This window comes from Xenopus laevis, chromosome 2S (genome assembly GCF_017654675.1).
Source record: "Xenopus laevis strain J_2021 chromosome 2S, Xenopus_laevis_v10.1, whole genome shotgun sequence".
Classification (NCBI taxonomy): domain Eukaryota; kingdom Metazoa; phylum Chordata; class Amphibia; order Anura; family Pipidae; genus Xenopus; species Xenopus laevis.
Window position 1 is genome coordinate 103,763,248 of NC_054374.1, and position 12,147 is coordinate 103,775,394.

General features: G+C 38.9%; 1 protein-coding gene across 1 annotated transcript in view; it reads left to right on the forward strand.

Annotated features, from left to right (window-relative positions):
• Positions 1 to 1,043: 1,043 nt before the first annotated feature.
• The window catches only part of cracdl.S (CRACD like S homeolog), a 50,825-nt gene continuing 39,721 nt past the window's right edge, over positions 1,044 to 12,147 (forward strand). Inside the window, exon 1 of the mRNA XM_041584219.1 lies at positions 1,044 to 1,186. The gene's annotated coding sequence lies outside the window, so the exon portion shown is untranslated. The remainder of the gene's footprint in view (positions 1,187 to 12,147) is intronic.

Below are 12,147 nucleotides of genomic sequence, written 5' to 3' on the forward strand. Positions count from 1 at the left end.
CCTGGGCCCAAGTATCAACTACATTTATTTAATGGTGAAAGATAGGTAAAAGGTTTAGAACCTTTCTACCTTACAGTATGTGCTAGGGTATAACAGAGAAAAGCAAATTCTCCCCAAAACATTCTGCATCAACTACCCCTTTCCACTGCTGGTTACAATTTCTATCTTTAGGACAGTAATGTCCAACCTGCAAACTAATCCCATCATACTTTGCAATAATTTTGAATAGTATTGGGGTGCATATAGCAATTTGTTTGGAGTGAGCATGTTATCTTAAAACATATACCATCATATTATAATTAAAATTTTCTTAAGCTTCTAAAACCACTTGTCAGCAGGGCTGGAACTAGGGGTAGGCAGACTAGGCATGTACTTAGGACGGCAAGCCTTTGAGTTAACGTTTAATATGATGCAGTGATATTCTGAGACAATTTGCAATTGGTTTTCATTTTTTATTATTAGAGGTTTTTCAGTTATTTTGCTTTTTATCCAGCAGCTCTCCAGTTTGCAATTTCAGCATTTGGACCCTGGTTGGCAGGGTCCAAATTACTTAGCAATGATGCATCGATTTAAACGAGATACTGGAATATGAATAGGAGAGGGCCTGAATAGAAAGATGAGTAATAAAAGATAGCAATAACAATAGATGTGTAGACTTACAGAGCATTTGTTTTATGATGGGGCCAGTGACCTCCATTCGAAAGCAGGGAAGAGTCCAAAGGAAAAGGCAAATAATTAAAAAAGAATAAATAATAAATCATGCTAACCAATTGAAATGTTGCTTAGAAATTGCCATTCTATAACATACTAAAAGTTAACTTAATAGAGGGAGGCCTTGTCATTCCCTTGTTGTGTTCCATCGACATCCTTCCTTGCGTCTCAATTTCTAACAGAAGCCACAGTTCCAGTTGGGAATCCGGCTGCACCTGTTGCAGAGCTGGAGCTCTTCCAAGCCCTATAGTTCCACACACCTGGATTGGCAGCCGCTTCCCCTGCCATTCAGCTTGTGCTGTGACAAGCAACCTGACTGGCCCCGCCCACGCACAGACTCTGAGCTAAGAGGCAGCAGCCTGGTTCAACTCTCTTGTTTGTGGCTTCTCTCTCTCTTCTTACAGGACTGGGGGATCTCCCATGGAGTGGAGCCCCTGAAACCGAGAGGTGGTTACGAATTCCAGCTGCACAACAGGTAAAATCCCACTGGCTCTCTCAAAGTCATAGGGTCTCCTGCCGTCTTCCAATTATATTTATTGCCATTTGAAAATGCACAGTGATAAATAATAACAGTGCATAGTAATTGCACAAGTTAGCATACTTAAGATATGGATAAAAAAAAATAGATTACAATGCAAAGTAAAATGGAATACCCCACCATCTTCACGTGTGGCATGTGCCTACAAATCGCTTCCATTATGCTGCTGCAGTCTTGTGTGTTGTACTTGCCTGTTGTGTGTCTGTTTTATCCAAAGCTCTGGAAACGTAGAAATGTGTGCCTGTCTATCTGCCTGTCTGCATGTCTGTACATAAAGACTAGTCTGCAGTAAGAAGTGTTTGAAGGCTGCTGGCTCCTATTGTATACAGTCGTTTTCCCTCAGTGAGAGACATTACAGCATTCTATGATCCCCCCCCCTCCTTAGTCCATGTATAAGCTATTCAACAATAGTTTAATAATAATTTTAATAGAGCTGAGAATGTTTCCACTGCTTAACTCTGTCTTCACCCTTTGAAAAATTTGTTGGTGGTATTCACAGGGTTGCAGTTTGGTGACTGCTTCTGTGCAGTGCAATGTTGTGTAGTTAAACCCTGGCATCTCCTGATATTAAATGCACACGAACAGTTACTCATTTGAGCCCTATTGATTATCGGATAATCTTTCACAAGGAACTGATATCACAGGGTTTTTTTGTTGGTGTAATAATTAATGGTGAAAGCTTCATACTTATGCTCAGATTTCTCAATTTCGTTTCATGATAAATTGTGACACTTGCTCAGTGGAGTAACTATAGGGGAGTAGACCCCAGGGGGCTCCTATACAGAAAGGGCCTGGAAAGTACATGTAAACCCAGCACATAGAGTAATTGTATCAGTGTGTAATATTGCATGCCTTCTCCCCTCACTACCATTAAGTTCATTTGCCTTGATGTAGTGTAAAATTGTCTAATCCACAGTTAAATTTCATCTACCTACTATAAGGGTAATTTTAAAATGTATTCATTTTTATAGGTTTCTGCACCAGGACAGATTTCTCCACTGTTAGTAAAAAAGTCCCCCTACTGCCTTTGAATATATCCAAAGTGTTGGGACTTATAACTGCTAATTTCAACAACAATCAGACACATAAGACTAAAAATAATTTTACAGTCTGTGCTAGAAGCTAGGAAACTAATAGTCTTGTCTTTTTCCTTAGGCAAAGTTTCTTCCTGTCATCTTTATTTACTTAAGATAAACCTGCCTCAGATATCAAATGAATGTTATGTTCAACTGGAGCCAAACAGGAAACAGTGCACTTTTGATGTCCCTGTTAGCTCTTAACAGGGTTATGTATGAAAACATGGTTAGAATGGTTGCTTTCTTGTAGTTCCAGTAAGCATATAAGCATTCACCCCTTTAGGTGGCCATACACAGGGAGATCCGCACGTTTGGCGATGTCCCAATGGCCCACATTGAGGTGGGCGATAAGGCCCGAACAATCGGATCAGAATGGAGGCCATGAAACTGGGGGGACCTTCAGATAAAGTTAAAATTTGCAACACTTTCTGACCAATGAAGCTCAAAAAACGCAGCAACTTGCTTCCTTTAAGGTCATTCCTGGGGGGGGGAGCTCCTGCCAGTGATTTCTGTGCAAGAATATTACAATATGCTTTAATTTTCTTGGAATTTGCAAGGTCGCTAAAGCAGAGAGCTCCAAAGAGTTATTTTCCCTGATTTTTAGTTGCAGCAACACAGGGTTAGAAAATGGAACCTGGAAACCCCTGCCATTCAAATGCTTTTATGGCTTTTGATATTAAATTGAGTCTTGTGTTTTTAACAGTTTGTTCTTTTGTTTTTTTAAAGAGGTACTTGAAAATGTGACTGCCCCTTTAAGGCAACTGAGAATGTACAAATGACGTACAGCCTTTGTGGGATTACCTGATAAAAACTGGCCTATCCCTAGAGTAATTTATTGTCATGAGAATGACTCCGTACTTGATCATCTGATATATGTAAAGATCTATTTTGTTACTAGTATGGAAAATATTGCATGGTTGTAATGCAAGGAAATGAGGAGATTAACTCTTATTGTAGCATTTCTGTTGTATTAATATCTTTAACAAACAAGGAAAGTTGTGCTCACCACTAATTTTTAAAACCATTAGGCGGGGGTGCAATGAGGCTGCGACCACAAAATACATATAGACAAATGCAAGAGTCCTCTGCACTCAACCCATTATCAATATATTTTGTGCATACTGCTACTGAAAAATGCCTTACCCTTTAAACAAAACAGGGATTGTTTGTCCTTAAATTGCAATATATTTAAGCTGGCCAACTACGTCAAAATCATCCCATATCTGGCCAGTCCTACACTCAATTTTCATCTGATTCATTAAGAATTCTATTGCTTCATTATACATTTTACAATCGACTAAGTTTTACCTGCAACTTACTAGCTGCTTTCAAAGTAAAACTCCCAATCTTGGCTGCCCTTTTATTAGACACCAGTGGGATCACCTGAATATAGCTGGGAAGGGTGGGGGCTACACAGGGCCGGAACTAGGGGTAGGCAGAAGAGGCACTTGCCTAGGGCGCAAAGGCACAGGGGCGCCAGGCACGTACCTCTTCTGACGCCTTCCCCTAGCTCTGACCGCTGTGTTCAGAAGCTGTGGCTGAAGTTCTGCGTAATATATGGTTTTCTGCGCACGCTCACGGATTCTGCGCATGCGCACTCGCGCTTCATTGCCGTTCGCACACTTCTGTGCATGCGCGAGCGGCGGGGGCGAAGTACTTGGCCGGGTTGCCTAGGGTGCCCTACCAAGTAGGCCTGGCACTGGGGCTACAACATTGAGCATTTAAAAAAATAAGGGCCGCCCCCTGGGATCGTACAATTCACTGTGCACACAAACATACTAACAAACCATACTTGTTAGGTCACATGAGCCAATTAACAGACAGTTCTGTCTTTTGCTTCGACACTTCTTCCTGTTACAGAAAGAGTTGTAGGATTTCTGGTCAGGTGATCTCTGAGGCAACACACAGACCATCACTAAATGGTGGTTCAAGGCAAGAGATGTATAAGGGAAAGATTTACTTAAATATATAGACCAGTTTGGTAAGATTCTTTAATATGCCACATTATATGCCACATATAAACTATCTGTTGCTTAAGTATTCATTTTGGGGGTATAGTTTTTAACTACCAAATGCAATACCACATACAGTACTCTAGTAGATCTCTCACCCAATTAATTATGATCTTGCCCACTCCCACACCTTGTGTCTTATTCCCTTCCCTTTAGATTGCAAGCTCTCTTTGCACAGGGCCATCCTCACCTTTTATACTGGTATTCATTGTGAAGTATGTAACTCCCTATGTTTTATGTATGTAATTCATGTGATTTGGTTGTATAAACACATTTACTATACAGCACTGCGAAATATGTTGGCACTATATAAATAAATGTTAATAATAATAAAGTACAATGCACTAGAGTACAAAGAATCACCATAAGTAGCCATACAGAGCTCCTATTGTACTTTGTTTCTGCAGGTGCTGCTTCTAGAGCCTGTTGGTTGGTGCTGGGGCAAATATGTGGATGTCTATTGGCCACCCCTTACATGTTGTTCAGAGGTTTTTCTTGCTTATGCCCCATACACTGTTAAATTATGTGCAAGCATTTGCATATAAGAGATTCAGAGACAGCAGCAGCCACACTTATAGTGGAGCCAGGTGCACTTTGGGGGAAACTTGGCCATTGGCATTTGCTTTTTGCAGTTTATACTTTACCCTTTTTAGTAAATGAGCTCTGTTTTATGTATAAATACAAGTTCTGACTACAGTATCATTGTCATGGTGAACATGGCACTAAAAGGAAGTATGATTTCTGTGTAACTACTGATTCCCAATAGTATATTTATGATTCATGTACATACAGTGGGATAAAAATTTAAATTACCTCTCATCTGTCATAAACCTTTGGCATCCTGTTTATCTGATGTACATTGCCCAGCATAGAGGAAATACTTTCTCCTTCTTCTGAGTGGAGTTAGATTGGTAATCTGTTCAGTGTCATTATCACCAACAAAAGAGCCCGTTACCAGTTTTACAAGCTCTGTGATTATTTATATTTCCAGATAAAGCTGACCTTAAATATTAAGCCTTTAGAAATCTAGAACAAGGAAGTGGGATATACAGTAATAGAAGTGTATTATCTGGCTGGTACACTGCTGTTTTAACAGTTTACAGTAAATTATGAAGTGTTTAACAGATATTTTATTTGCCAAACAAAATACTGTACTTAAGCCCTTATTTCAGAGTCCAGGATTTCAGGTTATTCATTTTCACCTACCAGTCTAGCTTTTCACTGTCGTTATTAAATGGTGTCAAAACGAAATATTCGATTATTTCTAAAGATTTAAATAAATAAGTAATTTTGTGTATTGGTTATAGACATAACTGATAAAACAACTGAGCTGTAACCCTTTTTCTGAAAGTAGTACTGTAAATGATAGGGATAATTTAGCAAATTTGTTGAAAGCCATTTGGGCATCTATCTTGCATAGGGTAGGGTTTATGAGATCTAAGAGTCATGGACGTTACCAGATTTTAAATGAGAAATCCTGGCACACTAAAGTTCACCATAGACGTTAAGTTTTTTCATTCCTAAAAGCCTCCATACACGGCCGATAAAAGCTGCAAACAGACCGAGTTGGTAGCTTATTGGCCGGTGTGTGGGCCATCCGACAGGGGCATCCCCGATCAATATCTGGCGGAAAGTCGGCCAGATGCAGGGTCTGTTCATTGATGTGGCATCTGTTCATTGATGCAGTCCCACAATTTGACTGCTTCTATTGTCTGCATTCTGATCGGATCAGCCCGATATCGCCCACCTCAATGTGGGCATATCAGGGAGAGACTTGCCCATTTGGCGACATTGTCAACCGAGCGGATCTCCCTGTGTATGGCCACCTTAAATGATGGATTTTAGTGCGATCTGACATATCTGTCAAATTATCATGAGTTTAGTGACCCCCATTTGCTGGAAAGAAGTAGAAGAGGAAGGCAAATAATCCAAACAAATATAAATAAATAAGAAATTTTCTAGAATAGGACATATACCATACATTTGTAATAATGCTTCAACCATCAGATTCCATGACAGTCATTGGTAAAATTTGTTTTTTAAATGTTTCCTGTTATAAAGCAAACCTTATTTTTTATCTAAAATAAAGTTAAACATGGCCTGGTTTGTAGTAAATATTTATACTTAAAGGGGAACTCCGGCTTCCAAACCAAAATTTGATAAAGAGGTCCACATAACACAGAAACCCCTAGTATACCCATCACAGTTAATTGTTTCTTCAAAAAGTAAGGTGTTCCGTTCCTTATTGAAATCACATGTACAGGGAATTGTGTGGTTTGGAGGATGCAGTCTTAGGACAAATGGCTGTTGATACAAAGTAACAGTAGTCAGCCAGCTCAGCAAAGTAGTCAGAAAGATCAGCAGAAGAGCAGGGAACTGTCAGAAACCATTAAAAATCATGAAAAGTCTGCATATTTTTTAATTGATGTATATTGCTTGAAATAATGTTTACTTTTCAAAACACGTAAGTTATGTTTTTGTGGAATTCCCCTTTAAGATATTATCTTACCCAAAAATAGATATACTGCATTTACTATACATTAACTATACCTAGCCAACATGTGATCAAAGGAGCTCTCCATGCAGGGGAAACAAGCCATCCTTAAGCTGCAAAAACAGAAAAAAACATTCAAGAAATTGCTACAATATTAGAAGTGGCAAAATCTACAGATAAGACTGCATGAAAGAATATACAGAGGGTGTACTGCAACCCTCAAGCATCAAGAATAGAAAGGCTAGATTGGATTTTGCTAAAAACAAAAAAAATCTAAAAAAGCCAGCACAGTTCTGGAAAAACATTCTTTGGACAGATGAAACCAATATCAACCTCTTCCAGAATGATGGCAAGAAAAAAGTATGGAGAAGGAGTGGAACAACTCATGATCCAAAGCATACCACATCACCTATAAAACATGGGGGAGGCAGTGTGATGGCTTGGGCGTGCATGGCTGCCTGTGGCACTGGGACACTATTGTTTATCCATGATGTGACACAGGACAGAAGCAGCCAAATTAATTCTGATGTGTTCAGAGACATACTGTCTGCTCAAATTCAGCTAAATGCAGTCAAATTGATTTTGAGCCGTTTCATAATACAGATGGTTACCATTTCTTTCTTGGGACAGCGGACCCCATAAAGGGTGCAGGTGGGATACGATCCCTGGTGTAGCTGCACATTTTACACCCCTGGTAGTTCTGCCACTGTGTTTCATTTGAAATTCATTGTGGTGATGTACAGAACCAAAATTAGAAAAAAGTTGTCTGTCCAAATATTTATGGACCTAACTGTGTGTATGTATATATATATATATATATATATATATATATATATATATATATATATATATATATATATATATATATATATACTGTATTTATATGATTTTGTGTGTGTATGTGTATTGCTGTACCACCAGGGGAGATAGCTGTAAACTTAAATTTGTAATGCAGGCAATGAAGTAAATGCTGTTAACAAGTACATTTGAATAAATCATGAGTGTAAAGATCGATGCATCAGCCAAACATCTGCCTTTATCACTTACAGGTACAAATATGAATGCTAAAAGCACCAGCACACACATTTTTAGGATAGCACACACAGCAAATTGTGGTGAGCATAACTTTCACAAATGTGTGAAAACACTGAAGTACTTATTATGACCCATTTAGTATTTTAAGAGTGCTCCTGTAGTTTTGGGAATGTTTAGGCCTATCTCAAATAATGTTTTGTGTGCATCTTAAGCTTCTAACACACCATCTGTTTAGAGAGAAATAAATATTAAACAATGCTGAATATGCTTTACCTTAAAACAGCTCAGTAAAATTGTAATTGTTTCCTTTTCAGAATTACATTGAGTATATTTAGATGCTTTGGCTTAACCCTTTACCTCATTTTCAACCACTGAATTATTTTGTGTTGTGAGGTCCTCTAGAGATATGGGTTTTACATCTTTCTAGAAGGATTTCAATGTACTGGAAAGAATATACTTATATTACAAATGTCAGGGTGGTATAGGGTTGCCACCTTTTGTCTATCTCCGGGCAGGGGGCGGGCCATGATGTAACGGGATGTGGCAGCGACATGATAGTTCATGATGTCAGGGGCGGGGCTGTGAATCGCTACCCGGTTCTCTTAATTTGGAAAACCGGGCAGGCAGTTTTGACCCGGACAGCCATAACTATTAGATGACTTGACATTGTTTTTGTTTTAATGTTATGCATAGATAGAGAGGTGAGACAAACTACTTTGATCATTTGAAAAGGTTAGGCAAAGTTCTTGCCTGGGATGCAAGTAGCTGACTCATACCTTCATCATGGGCTTCATATGTTGTAGTTGTCATTATGATATGAAAATAAAGGCATTTAGGGCTAATCCCTTGAGTTTTTTTTACTCTGTATTCCAGTACAATTATTATCAAGTTGTAGATTATAAGGAGAATTTGTGGACATCTCCTTTTTTTAACTTTAGTCACTACTGTTTCTGAAGTTGACATGTATGTGTGAGAAACACTCACCCTGGTGGTCTAGTGGGCTGGCGGGGACGCTTGCCGCATTGATCTTTCGTCCTGCTTCGCCGGTTTCTCTATGGCGGGCACTTCCGTGTTTTATGCGCATTTGACACTGGTGTCATGACATCATCGCGCAAAGGCGACAAATTGAAATAGTATTAAAGGGACCTTGTAAGTGTAATGTTTGCCCGTTGTTAGGTTCATCTCTGTGAGTTCCTGGTGCTATTTCTGTGCAATCCTGATTGTCTGATTCCTGTTTTGACCCCTGCCTGTCTGACTACTCTAACTTCTGTGATCCTGACCCTTGCCTGTTATCCGACTATTCTGAACTCTGTTATCTGACCCATGCCTGTCTGACCATTCTGATTGATTCTCCGGTTTTGACCCTTGCCTGCCCAACTTCGCTTGAATTCTGCCCTCACTGACCCAGCCTGTTTGACTACGCTCTACATCTTAGACTTTAACAATTGTGCCCCTCTGCTCGTCCAGAACCCTCACTTGGCTCCTCTCTTATTAAGACCTTGCGGCATCCGATTAGCCGAGGGCTCCTCCCGAGGTGATAGGCGGCTGTTAAAGGTGGAAGCAAGAGCCGATCATGACATTGTGCTGTCAGTCTTCAAAACCTAGCGATCACTAAATAGATCACTTCAGTTTTACAAGTTTTATTAAAGGGATCCTGTCATCGGAAACATGTTTTTTTTCAAAACGCATCAGTTAATAGTGCTGCTCCAGCAGAATTCTGCACTGAAATCCATTTCTCAAAAGAGCAAACAGATTTTTTTTATATTCAATTTTGAAATCTGAAATGGGGCTAGACATTTTGTCAATTTCCCAGCTGCCCCCAGTCATGTGACTTGTGCCTGCACTTTAGGAGAGAAAAGCTTTCTGGCAGGCTGCTGTTTTTCCTTCTAAATGCAACTGAATGTGTCTCAGTGGGACATGGGTTTTTACTATTGAGTGCTGTTCTTAGATCTATCATGCAGCCTTTATCTTGTGTTAGGGAGCTGCTATCTGGTTACCTTCCCATTGTTCTTTAGTTTGGCTGCTGGGGGGAAAAAGGGAGGGGGTGATATCACACTAACTTGCAGTACAGCAGTAAAGAGTGATTTAAGTTTATCAGAGCACAAGTCACATGACTTGGGGCAGCTGGGAAATTGACAATATGTCTAGCCCGATGTCAGATTTCAAAATTGAATATAAAAAATTTGTTTGCTCTTTTCAGAAATGGATTTCAGTGCAGAATTCTGCTGGAGCAGCACTATTAACTGATTCATTTTGAAAAAATTTTTTTTCCCATCATAGTATCCCTTTAAGATTTACTATAAATACTATAAGCCAGATTTTAAGAGAAGATCACTTCTGACATTCGGCAGTCCTGTATTCATGAAGAAGGGAGAAGCACAATAGGGCCCTGTAAGGACAGGGCTGGCCTGCACCCACCAATATGCACTTTTCACGTATCACAATTCGAAGCAAGGTGCCCAACTGACTTATTTAGCATTTGTACTAAGCACATTGTTCACTGGCCCTTTAAAGAGTAATTCAAACCATATTGGTTATTATGCATACTTTATATTATTGTGTGCAATTTTACATATACTGTACATTAGCCCTTATGAAACTAATGATCGGTATCCTTTAAATATTGTCACTATACCTCTGTGTGGTTACTCCTTATCAAAGTGACCCTGGTAGCCACCACAATATTAGTAACCTTAAGACTACATAAATATGCCAATTCACAGGTAAGCATTGAGATATGCTAACATGGGACAGCCAGGAATAAGTGCAGCACAGGTTCTTAATGGTCATGTAGAGGCTGTGTTCAGATGATTGACATACTGTAGTACAGTGTTTGGGACCTGGGTTTTTTTTAGACATTTTCCTTAATCCGGATCCCCGTACCATAAGTCTGCTAAAAATCATTTAAACATGATACGTATATGTAAACCCAATAGGATTGTTGTTGCTTTTTTTGTATCTTAGTTAAAATGAAGTGCAAGTTACAGTTTTATTACTACAGAGAAAAAGTAAATTATTTTAAAAAAATTTAGTTATTTGATTATAATGGAGTCTATGAGAGGTGGCCTTCCATAATTGAGAGCTTTCTTGATAATGGGTTCCCGGTTAAAAAATCCTATATCTATAGTATATTGGCATAAATACAGTAACTATTTCAGGTTTAGGTAAATGTGTTTAGAGAAAATGGGATACTAAAGATAGTAAGAGCCAATGCCTTCCCTTCTGAACACTGTAAATCTAATATTCTCTTATATGTGCTTTCATTTTTACGGTTAAAAACATTTTGTCAGTATTGTATGCTCTAGTAGTTTCTTAAACTGATCATCACTAGTTGTTCCTAGGTTCCTGGTATTATGTTCAATGCAATGCAATGTAAAACAAATACACCAGGTCAAATTATCTTCCAGAAACCTAATCTGTGGGTTTGCCAGCTTCGGAATGTTATTTTTAGAGGCCCAGTTCTTTTGTAGGCTCGGCAGTATCCTGAGGGGTGTTGTGTTCAGAAAAGCCATAGTGTATAGAAGGACAAGTAAAGCTGCTCTGGATGCAGTGAATGAAATAAAAACAGCTTTAGTACTTGACACTAATATGGGTATGCCAGAGAATCTTTGTAAAGGTCTGGTAACCAGGGATAAGGTTTAAATAGAACAATACAGAATATTGAACAGTAGTTTGATGCCAGCCACAACAAAGGAAAGTGGAATAGAAATCATAATTGTATCATACATGTGACCTTAAAGAGAGAAAGGAAAACATTTTTTTGATCATTATGTGTTGTAGCTTAGTTCTTCCTTCCTAACAGTGATTTCCTTGAGTACAGCAGTGCTACTGATGGCAAATAAGCTGACCACACCTAGGCTAACGTCTCCAGTATTATAGCATGTTTGGCATCTTATGGTCCAATCTCTCCATACAGTTTGGTCATTTCTTATGAGTTTTATGTACAGGTATGGGACCTCTTATCCAGAATGAGATTTTCCGGATAATTGAGCTCTAGTCTACTAGAAAATCATGTAAACATTAAAAAACCCAATAGGCAGAGTTTGCTGCCAATAAGGTTTATTTATATCTTAATTTGGATCAAATACAAGCTACCGTTTATTATTACAAAGAAACAGGAAATCATTTTTAACATTTTGTATTATTTGGATAAAATGGAATCTATGGGAGATTGCCATTCCTAATTTGTAACTTTCTGGATAATGGGTTTCCAGATAATGGATCCCATATCTGTACTTAGAGAGTGTTGTTGCTGGTTAAACTCTGGTGTGAACCCACAAC